This window comes from Mixophyes fleayi, chromosome 2 (genome assembly GCF_038048845.1).
Source record: "Mixophyes fleayi isolate aMixFle1 chromosome 2, aMixFle1.hap1, whole genome shotgun sequence".
NCBI classification, from domain to species: Eukaryota; Metazoa; Chordata; class Amphibia; order Anura; family Limnodynastidae; genus Mixophyes; species Mixophyes fleayi.
Genome location: NC_134403.1, coordinates 92301062 through 92323578, shown reverse-complemented (window position 1 = coordinate 92323578; position 22517 = coordinate 92301062). Strand labels below are relative to the sequence as shown.

The 22517-nt window shown below is 43.2% G+C and overlaps 1 protein-coding gene across 6 annotated transcripts in view; it reads right to left on the bottom strand.

Moving 5' to 3' along the window:
* The window catches only part of LOC142141309 (nck-associated protein 5-like), a 56984-nt gene that overhangs the window by 19569 nt on the left and 14898 nt on the right, over window positions 1-22517 (bottom strand). Inside the window, exon 1 of one of the 6 annotated variants that reach the window (XM_075199659.1) lies at window positions 11105-11224. The exons of 4 other annotated variants lie outside the window; for them this stretch is intronic. The gene's annotated coding sequence lies outside the window, so the exon portion shown is untranslated. Of the gene's footprint in view, window positions 1-9478; window positions 9783-11104; window positions 11225-22517 lie in introns of those variants that run through there. One more of the 6 variants, XM_075199658.1, reaches the window with a different exon arrangement.

Here is a 22517-nt window from a genome sequence, read left to right as displayed (position 1 = left end):
TACTCTTTTACTATACAAAGAAAAAAAACAAAAAACTGTTCCACAGAATCCAAAAGTGCATGTATATTATGTCAATATAACAACTACTGTACTATGTTTACCATTGTGTGTTACAGTGCTTTAGGTCATATCTTTAAACTTTGCCATCACCTTTAGAGGGACAAGCCCTCTTCCGCGTGTATTTTACACCTATTTTGGCTGTCGGCTACAAATCTGTATATATACACATAAAAGCAGTCTACGGACTCACATAAATATGTTTGTCTTCTTAATGTACAATATTATATAACATATGTGCCAGAAATACTTTTCTGTGGGCCATTTTCAACTTTGCTATCCTTCTTCCCACCTCTCTCTTCCCCCCCCTTCCTATCCGTATCCGCCAATCACTCGCTCTCCCCCTTTCCTATCCGCCAACACCCCCTCTCCCCCCCTTCCTATCCGCCATCACCCCCTCTCTATCCGCCAACACCCCCCTCTCCCGTCCCCCTTCCTATCCGCCAACACCCCCTCTCTCCCGCCCCCCTTCCTATCCGCCAACACCCCCTCTCTCCCCCCCCTTCCTATCCGCCAAACACCCTCTCCCCCCCCTTCCTATCCGCCAACACCCTCTCTTCCCCCCCCCTTCCTATCCGCCACACCCTCTCTCCCCCCCCTTCCTATCCGCCAACACCCTCTCTTCCCCCCCCCCCTTCCTATCCGCCAACACCCTCTCTTCCCCCCCCCCTTCATATCCGCCAACACCCTCTCTTCTCCCCCCCTTCATATCCGCCAACACCCTCTCTTCCCCCCCCCTTCATATCCGCCAACACCCTCTCTCCCCCCCTCTTCCTAGTCCGCCAACACCCTCTCTCCCCCCTCTTCCTATCCGCCAACACCCTCTCTCCCCCCCTCTTCCTATCCGCCAAACACCCTCTCTCCCCCCCTCTTCCTATCCGCCAACACCCTCTCTCCCCCCCCTCTTCCTATCCGCCAACACCCTCTCTCCCCCCCCCTCTTCCTATCCGCCAACACCCTCTCTCCCCCCCTCTTCCTATCCGCCAACACCCTCTCCCCCCCCCCCTCTTCCTAGCCGCCAACACCCTCTCTCCCCCCCCTCTTCCTATCCGCCAACACCCTCTCTCCCCCCCCTCTTCCTATCCGCCAACACTCTCTCCCCCCCCCTTCTTCCTATCCGCCAACACCCTCTCTCCCCCCCCCTCTTCCTATCCGCCAACACCCTCTCTCCCCCCCCCTCTTCCTATCCGCCAACACCCTCTCTCCCCCCCCTCTTCCTATCCGCCAACACCCCTCTCTCCCCCCCTCTTCCTATCCGCCAACACCCTCTCTCCCCCCCCTCTTCCTATCCGCCAACACCCTCTCTCCCCCCCCTCTTCCTATCCGCCAACACCCCTCTCCCCCGCCCCCCTTCCTATCCGCCAACACCCCCTCTCCCGCCCCCCCTTCCTATCCCGCCAACAACCCTCTCTCTCCCCCCCCCCTCTTCCTATCCGCCAACACCCTCTCTCTCCCCCCTCCTATCCGCCAACACCATCTCTCTCCCTCCCTTCCTATCCGCCAACACCCTCTATCCTCCCCCCTTCCTATCCGCCAACACCCTCTCTCTCCCCCCTCCTATCCGCCAACACCATCTCTCTCCCTCCCTTCCTATCCGCCAACACCCTCTATCCTCCCCCTTCCTATCCGCCAACACCCTCTATCCTCCCCCCTTCCTATCCGCCAACACCCTCTCTCCCCTCCTTTCCTATCTGCCAACACCCTCTCTCCCCCACCCCCCTTCCTATCCACCAACACCCTCTCCCCCACCCCCCTTCCTATCCACCAACACCCTCTCCCCCACCCCCCCTTCCTATCCACCAACACCCTCTCCCCACCTCCCTTCCTATCCGCCAACACCATCTCCGCCACCCCCCTTCCTATCCACCAACACCCTCTCCCCCCCCTCTTCCTATCCACCAACACCCTCTCCCCCCCCTCTTCCTATCCGCCAACACCCTCTCTCTCCCCCCCCCCTCTTCCTATCCGCCAACACCCTCTCTCTCCCCCCTCCTATCCGCCAACACCATCTCTCTCCCTCCCTTCCTATCCGCCAACACCCTCTATCCTCCCCCTTCCTATCCGCCAACACCCTCTATCCTCCCCCTTCCTATCCGCCAACACCCTCTCTCCCCTCCTTTCCTATCTGCCAACACCCTCTCTCCCCCACCCCCTTCCTATCCACCAACACCCTCTCCCCCACCCCCCTTCCTATCCACCAACACCCTCTCCCCCACCTCCCTTCCTATCCGCCAACACCATCTCCGCCACCCCCCTTCCTATCCACCAACACCCTCTCCCCCCCCTCTTCCTATCCACCAACACCCTCTCCCCCCCCTCTTCCTATCCGCCAACACCCTCTCTCTCCCCCCCTCCTATCCGCCAACACCCTCTCTCTCCCCCCTCCTATCCGCCAACACCATCTCTCTCCCTCCCTTCCTATCCGCACAACACCCTCTATCCTCCCCCTTCCTATCCGCCAACACCCTCTATCCTCCCCCTTCCTATCCGCCAACACCCTCTATCCTCCCCCTTCCTATCCGCCAACACCCTCTATCCTCCCCCTTCCTATCCGCCAACACCCTCTCTCCCCCACCCCCTTCCTATCTGCCAACACCCTCTCCCCCACCCCCTTCCTATCCACCAACACCCTCTCCCCCACCCCCCTTCCTATCCGCCAACACCCCTCTCCCCACCCCCCTTCCTATCCGCCAACACCATCTCCGCCACCCCCCTTCCTATCCACCAACACCCTCTCTCCCCCCCCCCCTTCCTATCCGCCAACACCCTCTCTCCCCCCCTTCCTATCCGCCAACACCCTCTCTCCCCCCCTCTTCCTATCCGCCAACACTCTCTCCTCCCCCCTCTTCCTATCTGCCAACACCCTCTCTCTCCCCCCCCTCCTATCCGCCAACACCCTCTCTCTCCCCCCCTCCTATCCGCCAACACCCTCTCTCTCCCCCCCCTCCTATCCGCCAACACCCTCTCTCTCCCCCCCCTCCTATCCGCCAACACCCTCTCTCTCCCCCCCTCCTATCCGCCAACACCCTCTATCCTCCCCCTTCCTATCCACCAACACCCTCTATCCTCCCCTTCCTATCCACCAACACCCTCTCTCCCCCACCACCTTCCTATCCGCCAACACCATCTCCCCCCACCCCCCTTCCTATCCGCCAACACCATCACTATCCGTACTGCACTCCAGCAGAATTAAAAAAAATGTAATACTGCTATATAGTAATATCTGTTCTTCTGTTAAATTGCAAATAATTAACTTTTGAGACAGTTAGGAGAGCAGTATAGATGTACAAAGAGTGTGTAAATAGCAAGAGCCATCATTCTATTCAGAAACAAATAACTCAGTGGTGACAGTTTTACAGTTATTAGGCACTGGGAGATTGGTTTGCAGACAATTCAGTTGATCTCCATTTAACAGTCAGCAAAAGTCTATAGATATAGTGACATATGGAAAGTTACTGCATTAGAAAGTATATGAGTAGCTTCAGTCTGTGCTCAGACTTACTGCACAAGGCAACCAAGGTCACAATTATCCTTTGCACCGACTCCATCTTTTAGACGATTAGGGAACAGAAAAATACATATTTGTACTATATATCCCCCATTCCCTATTGTACAAGGGGGGGCATTAGAAAAAGGAGCCATAATGTTGTTCTATAGTTTTCCAACTTAAAAAAAAAAGCTGTATATATTTTTAGTTGTGTGTTGAACATCTCCTGAGGTGCGTGCAAACTGTGGAATACAAGAAACTGCAAGGATGTATTTTCTCTAACTAATCTTGTGTTACTCTTTGGACATCTAAAATGTTAGGAACTATGCTGTATGTTTTGTGCTTTGTATAATAAGGAATGTTTCTTGTTAGGTTGTCTCTAGAAGTCTGCAAATTTTACAGGTACTGCATTGAAAGTGGAGTTGAGGGCCACATTCGCCCCTTGAGTGACCATTTGGATATCCTTTTATACAAGTTTGGAAAGAAGAGAACATTTAAATTAAAAGAGAAACAAAATGGTCACAACAATGGCATGAATGTGTACCAAGTAACTGTATAGTCTATGAAATGTTGCTTCCTCTAGCAGCTAGGAGGTTAAAGTAAAGCAGAACTGTCACTGGATGACCAGACTCTGCCCTTCCATCACTTGGTGCTGTTAGGAAACTCAGAACACTGCATTGCAGACACCCTCGGCACATCCAGTACTACTCCTCCACACCATGCAAGAATACACATTAGAGGCCAGCTCCGGGGGACTGTTGCTATGCATATCAGAGTAATGCAGCGTGCTGGTGACATGAGGACATTCTACAAAAGGAATGCCTTTCTATCTGACCTGAAAACCGCTGGCACCAAGGGGCATCACAGGATGACCAACCAAAACCATAACCACCTTATCTAATGTGCCAATGGATAGAAACATTACCAAGATCTGTGGTAGCATAATTACATTATCTAGACAGGGATGTTATTATTTTGATTGACAAAGCACTCACAAAGAGAACTATAATCTGTTCCTTTCATTTCTCTTAGTTAAGTGAATTGGTATCCACTGTAGCCTTTAACACTGGTTATGAACACAGAAATTTAGTCTCCAATTAGGAGTGTCTGTAAACAATTTGTTGAGGTTCATAAGTACATGACATACATACATGGCTGTTCTGTGATGTCAGCCTTGGTCCTACCATGCGCTGTCATCAGCATAAGTGCGCTGAGATAAATGGTTGGAAATAGCACATATCTATGGGCAATGCTTGCTGTGCGGGGGAGTGCATGCCCATTTCTACCCTGCAGAAACATGAGTTTTAGCTCAGAGCTCACAATCTTTGGGTCTCGTCCATTACTTTTATTGGGATCCATTTTGCACCAAGTTTAGTGTAAAAGTGCATTTCCAGGCACTGAAGAGTAATACAATCTTCACACACCAAAATCACTACTTTTAATTAACATAGTTGGCATTTTCTTTCACCCTCACATCATTTAAGCCATAAATAGTGGTAAACCGAGCAGTATTTTAGGAGAAACAATGAAAAAAATTAGTGAAAAAGGTGGTAGTAACGTGGCAGCATGTTGGACTTTGATGATTAGGTAGTAACGTGGCAGGTGGTTGGACTTTGATGATTAGGTAGTAACGTGGCAGGAGGTTGGACTTTGATGATTAGGTAGTAACGTGGCAGGAGGTTGGACTTTAATGATTAGGTAGTAACGTGGCAGGAGGTTGGACTTTGAGGATTAGGTAGTAACGTGGCAGGAGGTTGGACTTTGATACGGCAATGACACTTTTGCACAGTGCACCACCTGATTTTTTTCACCTTTTTACAATGCTAGTCTATGGGGGCATCTCCTGAAAGCAGCGGGCAGGTGTGCAACATGAAGTACAATGGGCAAACAATCCAGATGCACAAATAAGGTGCTTTATAGTGCACACCAAGTGCACTTTAAGTTACCTTTTGTTGTGTGTGTTTCTGAAAAAATATTTTGACTGGGGGGGGGGGGTGGGGGGGGGGGCAAATGTTTGGCAAATGTTTGTCCAGATAGTAACAAATCAGTAAGTGTGTAGTCCTAACATTACCTGCTCCAATAGGTACAGTAAAAGAAATTACTCAACACTTCATTTAACTTCACACATTGAAGGCAGCACTATTGTTTGACTAGGTAGATGGCAAGAAAACCCTTCAATAGCAACTTTTGAGAAAGGCATACAAGTATTTTGGATTATTGATGTTGAACACAAGTAATGACTACATCTAGACGATGATAGCAACAAACAATGAATAAATATATAAGTTATGTAACTATGTCCATCACTAAGAGCATATTTTACCATCTTTCAGACTTGGAGACAACCTGCAGCTTTCTGCAAGAGCTGGTGAGTCACAGGTTGCCTATTGGTGAACTATATGCATATACAACGGTCCACCCTCCTCTTTTTTTTTTTTCCCCACTACCAAGTGTAAAAATGTGGGACACCAAATATATTGAAAGAAAGTGCTTCCACACAAGTAAGGCTCCTGCATTAATCAAGCAAAATGCTGGACTGCAATGGTTCCCTATATTTGCTTACAATTATGGCTAACATGACTTTCAAAGTTATGGAGATCTCCTCTTTGCAGAGAGGCGATTGTTGGGGCATGGTTGGCGTTCATTTAAAAGGCAAAACATGCAGATCAACTGACAGCAAATTTCAGCACAAGTAGCCATTTAGTAAATGTCTGAGAAGAACTCAGAGGTGAATATCCTGGTCAGGTTGCAGTAGATAAAACCCCTCATCAGACTGGTCAATGCGTATTTGCAAATTTAGCTATGCAAAGAGCACAGGCAATGGACTACAGAGCAGTGGAGGAAGGTAATATGGTGAGATGAATGTTCACCATGTTCTCTACAAGCAGAAGAGTGCAGCGTGCTTGTGTTTTGTTCTGGTGGTTTTGGTACTGTTGTGGGGCTCATTTTCTTGGCATGGTTTGTGTGCAGACACTTCTGTAAGACATGGTCACTGCAAATTACTACTTTATTTTACACAGTAATCATCTTCACTCCATGTTGCCATATATCTTTCTAACCAGGGAGGTGTTGTCCAGAATGGCAATACTTTGATGAGCACTGATGTCATCTATAGGATGTTATCTATAGGTCGTGGTCTTTTCAATCACCGGATCTAAACTCATTCCAGCATTTGTGTTACATTATGGACAAATTCCTAAGACAGTGTTTTCCACCATCATCAACCAGGTGTCAGTTGAGTGACCTCCTTGTGGAAGAATGGGATTGTGCAGCTACAACCATTGTTCGACTCAATGCCACAGTGCAGACAGGTTGCACATGGAGGCCCAAAGCCGTAGTTGGTGACTTTATTATAGGGTATCCATTTTTGTCCACTACACGTACAGAGCATGCTTAGTCTTCAGTTGACTATTCCAATACCAGTTTTACAGTGCAAATACACTGCTAATAAACGAAGCTAAACAGAAGAACAACTGAAAAGCACTTATTGTAAGGGGTGGTAACTAAAGGTAGGAGGTTAGACTAGGACACGCCATCACATTCTGCACAGCCTTCTAATACGTAAATTACCTCTGCAAGAAGTCGTATGCAGTTTATGCAGAAGCAGTGCTATGGTGGGGTATCATCTTGTAAATAAAAGTTGAATTAGACATAAATAAAAGCTGAAGCAACAAGTGCTCTCATCACCATGGGCACAATGATACATAAACAAATCCCTACTGAATAGCTGAAAACATTTGTAGAACATTGCCCCACAATTCTCCTGGGTAGGTGACCCTATACCTGTAACAAAGTGCCCAGATACACAGCATTAGCCAAACATGACTTTCCACTGTAAAGCACCGAGGAATAAGTTGGGGTTTCATAAATGAAAGAATGAGGATAGCTGCACACGGACACACTAAGGTTCAACTATATTGTATTCTCCTGAAATTATATATCCTATAATAGGAGAACAAAATATAAACAAAGATAGCAAATAAAGAATAAAATAAGTAGAACTATGCAGTTTGGTCAAAAATGCTGAAAAAAAAAAATTTGCAGTTACAAATTCTTAAAAAGCTGGTACTGGATGTCAAGGGCAACATGTAGGGCTTAGCTTGCTGCAGTGTCCTCAAGAACTGACTTGTCAGACACGGCTAGATATCATAGTCACATAATGCAAGGCAGAGGCTATCACAGACACCGAAACTACTGTACTTAAAACAACTGGTTTATAAAGTATCACTTTGTGTAACTGCTCAACACATATCTTTGGACAATTTCTGCAATATTGCTCAGTCCAGATATCAACCACATGAAGCACGGTAACCAGGAAAAGCTCTGTACTTAATGTTGTTAAGTTCTCATGTAAAAAGGTCTTGTAGCCTCTTCCAGCTGTATATAGATTTGACCCTAAACATTTCTGCATGACAGGAGGCAAAGATGCCGATTACTTGGAGGCTGAAGATGTGCTCAACCACAGTGACACCATTACTGCTGGCATAATCATAATCACAGTATTGCTTAGGCACTTAAACATTAAATCACTTTGTCACAAACGTGCAAAGCTTTGCAACAGATGCGCAGCTCGCTGATAACATCACAGACCTTTATCCACAGCGGCTGCACCGGTCACCCTAAATTAGTATATTCAACAGAGAAATTAGCAACACAGAACAGATCCATTATCCTTTTCTCAACACTGCAGATCTCTAAAGACACTGCTTGTGAAAGTCCTATTATTTTGCAGGGACTGCAGATTTGTAATCAGCAGTGGCAACTGCACATGAAAAAAAAAAAAGCAAAAGAACAAAAAGGTCAATAGGCAGACGGCTTAAATCAACAAAAGCCTCCAAAATGTTACTTTTTGTGGCACTTGGACACCAATAACATCAAGAGAATGCAATGTATTCCGTAAACAGACACAAAACCAAGTAACTGACCTTGTACATCATGTCTTGCAACGGAGCCAAAAAGCAAGTGAGCACCTGATCTGTTACCAGGCACGACTCAGCTCTCCGCGCTGGAGACTTGGGGCAGATACAGTCTATAGTATCATATGACTGGCTGAATAGTTTTATCCAATATGTATAATACAAACATTGAAGACATATGTGCTCCATAGTAAATCCCAGAAGTAAAGCATAGCAACATTGTCATGCTTTTAAATTTTAGATGCATTGTCTTTGTGGAGATTTAAAAATAATAATAAATATTATATTATATGCACACACATATACATACGTAAAGCCTGCTTCATAGTTCTGTATCGTTTCTAACCCTGACATACACACATCTACAACAGTAAAGGACTAACTGCAGTTGAGCAGATTCTTGCACCACTGTTCAATTTAAAAGGCAAACTTTCCAAGTCTACAGAATCTGGCACAAACGGACACACAATGAACATAAAACACACACACATAGCATTGTATAGGATATGGATCATTTGTTCCAAACCATATACAGGATTCTACTGAATCATTTCGGACTTATCCTGCCAGTATGATTGTGCAAATATTAGACAATAAATAAATAAGAATGAGACAGCCACTAACAAGCACTAGTTCTCTATCACAGGATACCTTTTCAGCACCACAGACTATAGAGTGCTTTCTACATACCCAACATATCTACTAATTGCTCAGACTTATCAGGAAAGATTCCTTTCATGACAAACCCTACAAGGCCAGATTCACTGCATAAAGTTTATTTTACATACATGATAGCCCCTTTGTTAAGCACAACAATGCAACCACTGGAGAACCATTGTTAACACACAAATATCACAGAAGTTGGTAGGAGATTTGTTTACAAGTAGAAGCTGACAGATCTGTGCTGACGAGGGGAGGCAATGATAGCAATGTTGTGATTCTGATGGTCTTGTAAACCCACAAACGTATGCAAGTACCCAAAACAAACAAATAGGCTGAAATGGCATTGCCAACTCACCTCTTCTCCGCTGCCTCCTTTCCCCTCACTTCATGGATGCTCTTAGAGAGCCGGCTGTCTTGGTTATTGTGCTGCATTGTTAGCTAGCACAGGCGCAGCGGGGAAGTAGGGAGGGGGTTGAGGGATGTGGTGGTAGGGGGGGCCAAGGCTGATTCCCTGCCAGGATCAGCAGCGTGTGCTCATCCTGGCCTATAGCTCCCGTCCCCTTCTCCTCATCTATGATGTAAAGGAAGGCCCACGTCACATACACACATGCACTGCAGCCTGCACTCCCCCTGAGGGAGAATCCGTACCCTACCCTCATAATAGCAAGTGCTTTCCCTTCTGTTACACACAAAGAAGGGGGGGCTGGCCGCATCAGTAAGTTTTCCTGGTCAAGGTCAGGCCTTTAACATGGCTCTGTAACATAATCCTTCATTATTATATTCACTTTGGGATAAAGAGTTTCCGACTTCAAGGATCACCCAGAGGTGGGAAAAAAGTCTAATGTGGTTAAAACAAAAAAAATGTTTATCCACAAACATTTGTCTGTGTCTACTAGGAAAGAAGTTATTTCAAACTATTTATAATCTCACCATTGTTACATAAACAGCTCTGAAAAGGCACTTCTATTGTTTCTTTAATAATGTTGTTTCATCAAAGTGTTGAGAATTTACTGACACGTTGAAGGCCACAAACGTTAGTTGAACGCAACATAAAGTGAACAAATCCATAATAATCTTGTAAATTTCACGATGCAAATCTCAAATCAGTAGAGAACCCAGAATCAAGAAAGTGAAAATTATATAATTTTATAAACATATATATATATATATATACATATATATATATATATATATATATATATATATATATATATAAATAAATCAATCAAGATTATTCACACACACACACACTCAGTAGGAGTCAAAAAATGTTTTAAATGTGATTTTCATATGATCCTTCAGCATGAAGGAAATATTAGGTTTAGCTGCCATTAGGATTCAAATCTTTCATGTATGACGTTCCAGTGATTATTTCACTGGAAATTAGTGGATCAAAACCAAATAAACCTAAACAATGGCTTTTAACATTATCGAATTCTGGTTGAGGTTGTCTTTATCTGAACAGCTTCAGCATTATCACATTTCTCCCTTTAATAAAATATACAGTGACAGGGCTCCCATGACAAAACACAACGGCTGGTCCTAAACACGAACGAGAAACGACAGCAATACTCAAATATATTTTCCTGCTTTGTTGACACAAAGAATCATTAATACAGACAGGTGTAATTAAATACAGAGAGATCATTGTACACTATATGCCTATAGGATCAGGTACTCCAATTACAGCCTAGGGACATCACCACCCCATCACTGCTGCTGAGAATAAACAGATTTCTATTACCAGTTTTGTACACAAACCAGTTCCCCAGCTAAACAAAAAAAAGGAAGCTTCTGTTTGTTTAAATGCAAATTTTATCCACGGATTAAAAATCCAATGTCAACAGAGATTATTAAAGCTTCTCGGCAATGACAGCGTTAAAAAAACAAAAACAAAAAACAGTTTTCTTGTAGTTTTCTTTTGTTAGAAGACTTCCAGGCACCATAGTAAAATTGTCATTACACCCAAGAGGTAACATACCAGCTAGAAAGACACAGCCCCAATCAACGCAATGTCCACTTCACCCTACAATGGAGGCCAGGGAAGGACAGAACCCTCATCCTGTTAGTTTCACCCTGCGGCTGCCTGGTTCCAGGAGCGATTGTACTCTCAGGCAGCAGCTGTGCATGAGTTTATGTAAGGCAATATACCCCTCCTCCTTTACCTCCAACTAAGCTGAAGGATTCATCATTACATATAGACATGTGAGGCCTCAGCTGTACATCTGGAGACTGCCAGTCCCATTGCACCTTTGCTTGGCATCCACGTGCCTCACGGTTAGATCTCATTAGGCAAACACACGTGAACAGCCATTCAGGCACTAACCATTATTTATTCTGACATAAAACTGACAAAATATTTGTACAGAATATAACTGACATGACGACTCGGGGGTCTTATCAAACAAAAGAAAAAAAAACAAAAACAAACCCCCATCTCACCGCCGTGTTCACTGTAGATGGGGAGAAACAAAATAGCCCCAATCAATGGCTTAACCAGGTTTTAACATGTATTACTGTTCCCATCGCTGCAAAAAAGCACAATTTATCAAGTGGCAAAATTAGTTCTCTCTCTCCATTAACTAATTCCACCCCTGGGCACCAATAAGGGGTCTATTTACTAAGGTGCAAAGAGCCACTTAAACGGAGAAAACAGTAGTTATTGCCAAATCATGGCCTCATGTAATGTAGGAAGTGTCCATTGTGGGAGAAATCATAGATTTCTCCTGTCATAACCCATTTAAATGTTACTTAACGCAGACCCCATATATCAATATGGAGAATGCAATGTTCTCTATTTTATTAAGCTGCAGCTCAGGATGGTGTTATCTGTCAATATTAGCCAGCTGATTGGTCTCTGTACACATGTGAAAAATTGACACAATAATTCTTAAATGGCCTCTTTCTCAGTGGTGTGACATAACTAAAAAGTGCCTTGGCTTAATGTTGCCGCATCACGCATTATTATTATTATTAATATCATCATCTAATTATATAGCGCCACAATTCCGCAGTGCTGTACAGAGAACTCATTCACATCAGTCCCTACCTCATTGGGGCTTACAGTCTACATTCCCTAACACAGACACAGACAGAAAGACACAGAGACTAGGGTAATTTTTTTGTTAGCAGCCAATTAACCTACTAGTATGTTTTTGGAGTGTGGGAGGAAACCGGAGCACCCGGAGGAAACCCACGCAAACACAGGGAGAACATACAAACTCCACATAGATAAGGCCATGGTCGGGAATTGAACTCATGACCCCAGTGCTGTAAGGCAGAAGTGCTAACCACTTAGCCATTGTGTTGCCCATGGCACATTATTCATTATGTGGCAAAATGTGTGGTCTTTTCCCCCCAGTCCGAATACGGAGCCCCTAGGTGCATTTGACGCCACATTATCCGGTTGACAAGAGCCTGACATCACAAAGATTTCAGTTAGCGTTCGCCCCTTAGTCTGTGCCTCCATTCTGCTGCTCTAATCATGCCCCTGTCACAAGCAGCTCTGTTTCATCAAGGCCACCACTGTATACAAACATCTCATAAACAGAAAGATGCAGCAATTAGTCACATACATTTTGTTCCACTTATGTAGACAGATAAACAGACAAAAGAGATTGATTACACTCTTAATTCTAAAATTATTTTCTAACAAAAACATACAAAAATGAGCAGCACGTTGTTTGTAAATGGAAACCATTAGAGCTCTGTGAAATCTGAATGTAAAGTGCAGGATGTGTGCGTCTTTTATTCTTGAACGGAAGTTGAAAGAAAAAGAGCCATGCTATTGTCTGCCAACATCCGCACCACCAAGACGACATCCTTTGTGTTAGTACATACCAAGCAAAACTGGTTGTAGAAGATGACGTTTTACTACAACCGACATTCAGGTATTAATAGATCTGTTCACAGGACAATAACATGTTTCCTTTTTTGGATCACACATTTTGTTTGCATACCCTATACAAGCCAAAAAGGTTGTCACCTCCGGGATGACATTAGAGGACAGTACGATTTTCACATTTTGTACAACCAAAACTCATATAAATTTCATGTGAAACCATCAATAGTGTCCATACTGTAAGAAAGTCCTCTAACAAAACGGACAGGCTACAGCCTACTCTTAGTCTGAAGTGGACGAGGCAGGATCTTGAAGATGCAAATTGTGCCGTCAGGGCCCATTCTCTGCTGTGCGATGACCCAAATACTGTATCGGCACAGCAGGGGGCGAGGCCGTGATGACACAAATCACATCCCTTGTCCTTGGCCTTCCTCTCTGGATCTCTAGGAGGGGAGGTCCAACAAGTAGCCATGTCTGTCTTTCCCAAATCTGGGCTCTCTGTAATGCGCATGTGTGAACCAGCTGGCTGGGTCCCACAAGAGCAGATGCCCGGAGACTGGCCTGTCGAAGATCTGCTCTGGGCTAGTATCAGCATACCTGCCCACTTCTAGAGATCCCAGAGACGCATGCTGTGAGCGCATGGTGCGGTGACTGGCATAATTTTGGCCCCGCTCCCCGTGTTTCTAACTTGCTTTAGCTATTCAAAAAAAGATGGGAACACAGATGGGAAGGTAGTTGTACAACATACAATATATTATGGTGCTGTATATTAAATGCAGTAAGAATAGCATACTGCCCTACTCTATCTCAGGTGGCTTTCCCACCATCCCAACAGTCAGTACCTTTGTCCTGACCACCAGAGGGGGGCGTCCTGCTCCACACAGTGATCTTTGCCTTGCGCACCTTGCACTGGTGGCGAGTCGTGATGAGTGTTTGCGGAGTTGCAGACGGAACACCACCAGCACATGTCCACACACCCTTTTTGTCAGCAGACAGACTGTCCCGATTTCCGCAGCTGCAATGTTGTGAGGTATGACAATACTTTCATGAATGCCAACGCCACAATATTTTTCTCTGAGGCACCATGGGCAGCCTAGAAATAATGAGCCCTAATAAGTGACTGCATGTCTCCTTGTAGGACATCATTATATTTTCCCATTGACCATTTATTTTTCTCTTTTCTCTGGATAATTATTTTACAGATAAAAACATCCCATATCTGTATTGCCATGTATTAACTTATATTATTATTACCATTTATTTATATAGCGCCACTAATTCTGCAGCGCTGTACAGAGAATTCACTAACATCAGTCCCTGCCCCATTGGAGCTTAGTCTAAATTCCCTAACATACACACACAGACAAACAGACACACAGACTAGGGTCCATTTGTTAGCGGTCAATTAACCTACTAATATGTTTTTGGAGTGTGGGAGGAAACCAGAGCACCCGGAGGAAACCCACGCAAACACAGGGAGAACATACAAACTCCACACAGATAAGGCCATGGTCGGGAATTGAACTCATTAACCCAACGCTGTGAGGCAGAAGTGCTAACCACTTAGCCACCGTACAACCAAAGTGCTGCTGTCTTTGTCCTACATCCGACAGAATATTACTGTGTATGGAAATCAACACATTATTAAAAAAATACTAAAGATCTCAGCACACTACACAAACCCCCCCCCCCCCCCCAAAAAAAAAACATACAAAAACAGATCACTTTTAAACTAAAGTTCTAGTCCGACAGCTAAAGGCTATAGAAAGTTCATGCAATCATCCTCTAATCTCCAATGCACCACTGTTATATACGCAAATATTAGATAAGATGTACCTAGAGTCCAGTGAAAGATTAATTTTCAAAACAAGCATGTAGGCTGGCTGATCTTTAAAGAAAAAAAAGCCAATTGCATTTCTTTGGCTAACCACTAAAGACAGATTAAGTTGACATTATGGTCCCGGTGGATGAAGCATCTTTGTAATAAGCAGCAATGTAGATGATAGGACATTTATATGTGAATGGTTACTGGCAAGACGTACACCAATCTTTATTTTGCTTGGAATTGACCAACCCCCTAAAATATTCCTCTTTCAATGCAGCACGTCATTTGACACAACCCCTCCACATGGAACCAAAGTCTATGCAATAGTGCACTATAAAACAACTACGAAGATTTGCACACTGTTTTCCCTGCTTGATTGTGTTTGTTACTTAATTGCCAAATGTAATAATTATTCAAATTTGCATTTTTTCCTAAAAAGTGCAAACTGACATTTTAACAATTATTGCATTATTTGATGTAAGGGATGAAAAACTAATGTACGCCGTCGCAGGCATGTGCCAAGATGGCTTACACCAGGCCTGTCCAACCTGCGGCCCTCCAGATGTTGTGAAACTACAAGTCCCAGCATGCCATTCCAGCTATCAACAGGTTGTCTACTGGCAAAGCATGCTGGGGTTTGTAGTTTCACAACACCGGGAGGGCCGCAGGTTGGACAGGCCTGGCTTACACTGTATATACAGCACATCAGACTACAGGTTGTTGCTTACACCGGTACGTAAATACAACACGCCACCAGCACATAGCCTGCAGTATATTACAAATGATCCAATACAGCTCTATAGCATGTTGCAGGTTTCAGATATTTATGATGGACTCGGAGTTTAGGCCAGTAATCAGGTCACCAGTCTGCATTGCTTATTGTAAAAGTTCCTTCTTTATTTGTGCCAGTGTCTTTTTATTGCTCTTGATCTCACAGACAAAATAAGGCGTGATGAAACAAGGTATTAATATCACCTCAACCAGTCTGCATCTCGTTTCTCACAAACTGTGGACTATAAACATATTTTTTCCAGCCCTCTGATTTGTCAATCATATTTAAACTTGTATATATATTCTATTTGTAAGTAGTTAAAATGTCTGCAAGATAAGAAAACCATGCTGTCAGACAAGTCCATTGTTTCAACATGGGCAAAAGGATTATTGTATCCTTTATATTATTATTATTATTATCATCATCATCAATCATCAATTTGTTGGGCGCCACAGGGTTTTCGCAGCGCCTTACATAATACGAACAGTAGACCATACAGGGTAAACATCACAGAACAATAAACACTAAGTACCAATGCTTCGGAAACTCCGGGCAGACATATGGAGTGAGGGCGGAGCAGAAGAGTCGGTATGAAGACAGGAGGGGAGAGGGGCCCTGCTCATACGAGCTTACATCCTAAGGGAGGGTGGACAAAACAGGCACGAAGGGAGGCAGTGATGCAATGGAGAAAAAGGGACCAGGGGAGAGGAGGGAGAACAAGCAGAGTGGATGAGGGGTTAAGTGGATGGTTGGTAGGCTTTCAGGAACAGGTGAGTTTTGAGTGCCCGTTTGAAGGAGCACAGATTGGGAGCGAGACGGATGGAGCGAGGGAGGTCATTCCAGTGCAGGGGGGCAGCTCGGGAAAAGTCTTGGACTCAGGAGTGGGAAGAGGTAATGAGAGTGGAGGAGAGGCGACGGTCGTTTGCCGAGCGCAGGGAGCGAGCGGGATTTATACAATCCTTTAAGAATTATTGTATCCTTTTATTCATACTCCTGTATGAATATACATCACACCAGGGGTCTCATGTATTAAGATAGGGAAAAGGTCCACAGATAGAGCTCTATGTTTAATTACAGATGGCTGCATTGTGTATTTAAATGTAGTGTGTCTGGATTGTGACCTCGCTTGTTTAAACAACTTCTGCTATATAGCCACAGAACAATACCTGTCCCTAATTAAATCAGAAGTGGCTCACCTGCAATTCCTTTGTCTGCATGTTTACCTGTGAAAATAGTAAACACAGAAAAGGACCAATCAGGCAAGTCCTGAAACTCCTTAGGAGATCATTTTTATTCTCCAGCTCCAGAAACAGCAAAGTTGCATTCACTACAGAGTGATAGCTGAAGTCAGGCTGGCGTTGAAATCTAGATCTCTGCCCCCGATGGGAAAGGAACAATCGGTCACTGCCGTTGCCCTGATCTACCTCTCCAGGTCTTGGGGAGCTGTTTGTCCACCAAAACCGGAGTGACCGTGACTCAGGACCACTACCTCACTGGTAGCCTCAAAGGACAGACGGGGAGAAGCTTGGCTGGATAGACATCAGTCCCTGAAAGTGACTAGGATACTAGTGAGATATTTTATCTGTACGTTGTCTGTGCCAGACTATAGTGTTATTTGTTGCAAGTAATTATTTAAATATGTTTATTGCTGTTTGGTGCTACCATTTTCTTATATAAACTTATGTATTTTATTATGGATATCTGCCTGGGTGATTTTGAACCTTGGATAGGTACCGGGTAGGCCAGCTGTGCGGCGCAGAAGGTTACATTAAACCTGGTATCTTCACACAAAGTAACCAGGATTTCAATAGAGGAGATATGCAGCCAGACGTGTGATGAAAATTCATTTGGTTTAGGCTGGTTGTACAGAACCTGAGTCTGCAGTGGACTGCAGGGCAACAACTGCATCCACTCTCAGCTGCATTGCGTGCCTTCATTGAATGTACTGCTCTCTGCTTTCAGGCATTTACAATTAATAGGGACTTCCCATAGCTAGGATGAAGCACAGACATCAGAGGTGGGGGGTGCAGTCGAAGGAGCACTGCCAACACAGGCTATTTTTAGCAGCACAGATTTTTTTTTTTCTTCTTTTTTAATAAGAAGCACTGCTCCTAGTCCGTTAATTAAAAATAAACAATCTTACGGATGAAACTTTTCAGCAAGATTTTTTTTTTGCATTTTATTTTGTTTCCATCCCCAATGAATACCTATTCTATTTTTCATTATGCTGCAGCGTGGGACTATTTTTTTAATGTTTTTTTGGTACGTTCTGTTCAGACTTTTCTCCACTTATTAAAGTTCATTTTCATTTTGACAATTGGCTTTCCATGTTGTCTTTACAGAGAACGAAGGAAATATACCAACCATGTTCAAAACAGACCACTCTGGATCAGTTCAGTGCTAGACAAGACTAATGAAAGAAAAGGGCTTTTATCATTTAATAAAAGTACAGTAAAATAAGCCTTGAAGCCAACTTTTCAAAATGATTGAGGGTGCTCAGGTTAAACACTTAGTTGCCGACTCTCCCGGAGTGTCCAGGAGACTCCCGAATTTCTGGGAGGCCTCCCGGACACACGAGAGAGCAGGACAACCTCCAGGATGGCCTCTTTGTGAAGTGGGTGGGGGCAGGGGTAATTGTGTAATCATGGCCCCACCCTCTGCTATAATATCACACAATTGGCATGGTCCAGCAGAGGGACAGGGCCTAAAGACACCATTTGTGTGGCCACGCCCCCAGGAGGCAGCAGGGAGATCTTTAAAGTAGGCAAGTATGGGTTAACAACCCCCAATCCCAAAACACCATAGACCCATATGTGTGGAGTAATTTTATCAAACCTTCTTGAAAGGAAAAGTGAAGGAGAGATCACATTTCTAGATATCATTTACCTAGTTCACTGTAGAAAAGCTGTAGAATTTAGATTTGGACAGCACGATGGCTAAGTGATTAGCACTTCTGCCTCAAAGCACTGGAGTCATGAGTTCAATTCCCGACCATGGCTTTATATGTGTGGAGTTTGTATGTTCTCCCTGTGTTTGCGTGGGTGTCCTCCAGGTGCTCCGGTTTCCTCCCACACTCCAGAAAACATACTAGTAGGTTAATTGGCTGCTATCAAATTGACCCTAGTCTCAGTATCTCTCTGTCTCTGTGTGTGTTAGAGAATTTAGACTGTAAGCTCCAATGGGGCAGGGACTGATATGAGCGAGTTCTCTGTACAGCGCTGCAGAATTAGTGGCGCTATATAAATAAATGGTGATGATGATAACTAGAATCTGGTTGGTTGCTATAGGCAACACCTCCACTTTTTCTTTTTAAAAAGTCAGACACATCTAGCCCACAGTCATTAACACAGTCCTACAGCTCACACCTAGTCCTCTAGACTGCAGCTGTGCACAATAAATGTTCCCTCTGTCACCAAGGTGTTACAAGGGATACTATATATTATTTTTTTAGTGTATATTGATTTTGCATGACACTTTAAAATGAAGTAGCCACGGTTATATTAGTACAACATCAATTAAATCTACATTGAAAAAAAAAAAAAAAACAACAACTTTGAAATCCATAGGGGGAAAAAAAAAATATAAAAAAAAAAAAATCTGCTTTCAGCAGTGGAGGTGTTAAGAAAACCTGGCATTTCAATAAACATATAGAAAAGTCTTTGATCTTTACAGCCCCCTCTTAAAGAAACAGGAAATCAGCCAGGAACGCCAACCCCATCAGGAGCCATAATCAGACTGGGACGGGAAGTGGGGTGCTGTCTACTGAGGAAATGGGAGCCTGAAATGCCTTCAAATCTATCCTCTATTAGGAATGCCATTGCAAGCAGGCACGGGTCTTGTAATCCATTGCCTGAGGCTGGAACTCACAAGCCATGTAACAGATCAAAGACTTACTCTGCAATGGTTTATACCGTTTTTTTCCCCACATTGTACAGAGTATTTTTAGATGAACATTATTAACAATAACAAAAAGACAAATGTGCTGTTAAGAGAAGAGTGAGCCTATCGTCACAGATAATTTTGATTTATTCACCGATTTCTACTATTATGACATATGACGGTTCACATAACCACTATTTTAAGGACAGCCTGACTGCTCATCTTCTTTCATCAACAGTTTCCAAAATACATTTTAAGTGATTAATTAAACCTTTAATTTTGCTCTAGTCCAAAGCCAAGTATAATATTGCAAATATTAGCATATATTACAGTACACAAAACTAAAATAAACACTAAAACAATGATTAAGGTTTATACATGTGAAAGTAGAAGGCATCGCTCATAATACAACCTACATTTAATAAAGTTGTATAGAGCTTAGCAATGTAGATCAGCATTATCTTCAATTCTGGCCTCAAGGAGAAAGAACAAGCACAATTTTTAAATTTAAATACACAGACATTTGCTCCTACAATTAGAAACATATTTCAGTCTAAATAGTGACCGACAAGGGCACAACCATGTAAACATATTAACACAACAATAAAGTTTCAACAGGTCTGAAAAAGATACAATTTCACAGAGAATTGAAACTTCAAAGGACGAGTTGTCTTTGATGTTTGTGCACCAGTTAATGGCAGGAGCCACGTAGACTGTTTTTCCCTTGTCAGTGATGACAGGTTTGTATGGGTTTTGAACTCTATAGAATAAATATTCTCTATCTTTCCATCCAGTAGCTAAAATTATTAGGCTAACAAAATAAAAACAAAAAACAAAAAAAAAACCACACAAATGTTTTATTCTTTTTATTGCTGAATACAACACTAAAAATAGCTGTGGCACGGCAAAGAAAGATCATCAACTGTTGACGACATTAAAAAGGTAGCTTGTGGACCAGATTGGCCAATGCAGCGACTAATCCGCCATCTTCCCTGTGGGCAATGCCCACAAATAGATCAAATTCAGACTTTACACTACATCACCAAGAGATAGCTGCTCATTTTTAATCATTTTACAATATTCTTTTCATGGCTTACAGCAGTCTGGAGGCAGGAGACCACATTTCCTGCCACAAAGGTTCAGGCGTGTTACTCAAAACGAGGAAGTCCATTTAAGCCAACGGAGTCAGAGCCCAGTAAATGAAAGTCAAGACAAAACTGGTACACATATACCCTTATGCAAATAGTCATGCGACATCTCTAAAAATAATGACCTCAATGTAAATTTAATTGTGCAGAATTTAACACTTTCCGTCAGCTCTGAACAGTTCTATACATTGGAAGACAATAAGCCAGTGTTGCCAAGTCTTGGAAATTATTTTCATGTGCAACTTTATAAAACATTTAAAGGACAGTCATTAGGTTTTGGTTATTTTATTTATTTATTTTAACATGCACCCTGGGATTATAAACATATCAGAAACTGACAACCGTAGCACCTAAGGGTTAGAGAATGGTCACAAAATTAAAAATAAGGAGTTATTTACCATACGTAGTTCCAGATAATTAATGTGGTAAATGCTATTTTTAATCATACTTGCCAACTTTTCTAACTTCTTCTGGAGGAGGGGGCGTGGTGACACCATGTGTTACCATAGCTCCGCCCCCTGCTAGGAAATATTCACAGCATTCCATAGTCAGGGAGGGGCTTAATGACATGAAATCACGCCTTTACGTCTGGGAGGTTGCCCATTCTTACGAGGACTCCCCAAAATTTAGGAGCCTCCCGGAATATCCGGGAGAGTAGGCAACTATGTTTTTAATTTTGTACAATTAAAATGCTGTCATTTTTATTAAACTTTTTTTCCCCTCTTCCGGGCCAACTAAAAACGTGGTCATGTTTTTACGGACTCCACAAGTATACCGATAGCTGGCAAGCATGCAATAAGTTATTATCAGGTGTATCATCATCATCATCAACATTTATGTAGCACCAGCATATTTTGTAGTGCTTAATAATTGGGAATATTGTAAAACATTAATTTCATTGTTTTCTACAGCAAGTGAAAACAATGTCTTTGCATTATATGTTTTATGGAACATTACTCCTAGAAGGGGAGTATAGCAAAAGCATCAATACTGTATCTTATAAGGGTGACCAATATGACTTGCCAAGACCCAGTAGAGTGCAGCAACCTCTTGCTTTACCCCTACAGGTTGTTTTTTTGGGAGTCAGCCACTTTAAAAAGGGATATATTAATTGAGGAGGAAATAGTAACGTGATTTTGAGGATAGATCACCCCCTTTCTGGGAGATACCAGGTGGGGTGGGATCACGCGGTGATGTCATCATGTTACTATGCAGCATCACATAGTAGTGGTTGGGCATGATGACGCAAATCGCACCATTAAGCTCTACCTTCTGCCGGTATCCAGGAGGGTGCTTACTCCAGGGGGACTCCCCGACATTTGGGAAGCTCCCGGATACAAGGAGAGTAAGCAAGTATGATTATTTATGGCTTACAGAGAGGAAGTATTCCAGTAGCAAAACGGCCTATGGGGCAATTTTGCAAATGTCAGCCTGATATTTTGCATAACCTGTTATATGGAGCAGGGATGTGGCGTCATCACCACACTCACTTGTGGCATAAAAGCTGGTTACTTCTCAGTGTGAGCCAGTTGTGGTCCACTTTTAATCCTTCCCAAAAATATCATGATAACCTAATACCAAATACAAAGCTCTGAATTTATATAATGTTGTTACATGAGAAGTCCTGTACACAGGTAACAGATAGTAGTTTGGATAATATAGGTATGGGTTTTTTGTTTATGTTATATAAAAAATAATATATGGAAAGGATACACTGCTCAAACATCCCTTAATAAACTGTGTCCATGATTCTCAATATATACAGCAATATCAATTAAAATACTCAGAAATAAAAAGTAGCAGGTGGTAGGGCCGGCGGGAGAAAACTGCTATAGCCATCCCAAATTAGGGTGATTGGTTACAGCAGAGGATAATGACAAGATATAATGCTTTATTAGTTAATTAAATTGTATCTTGTTAACAAGTCTG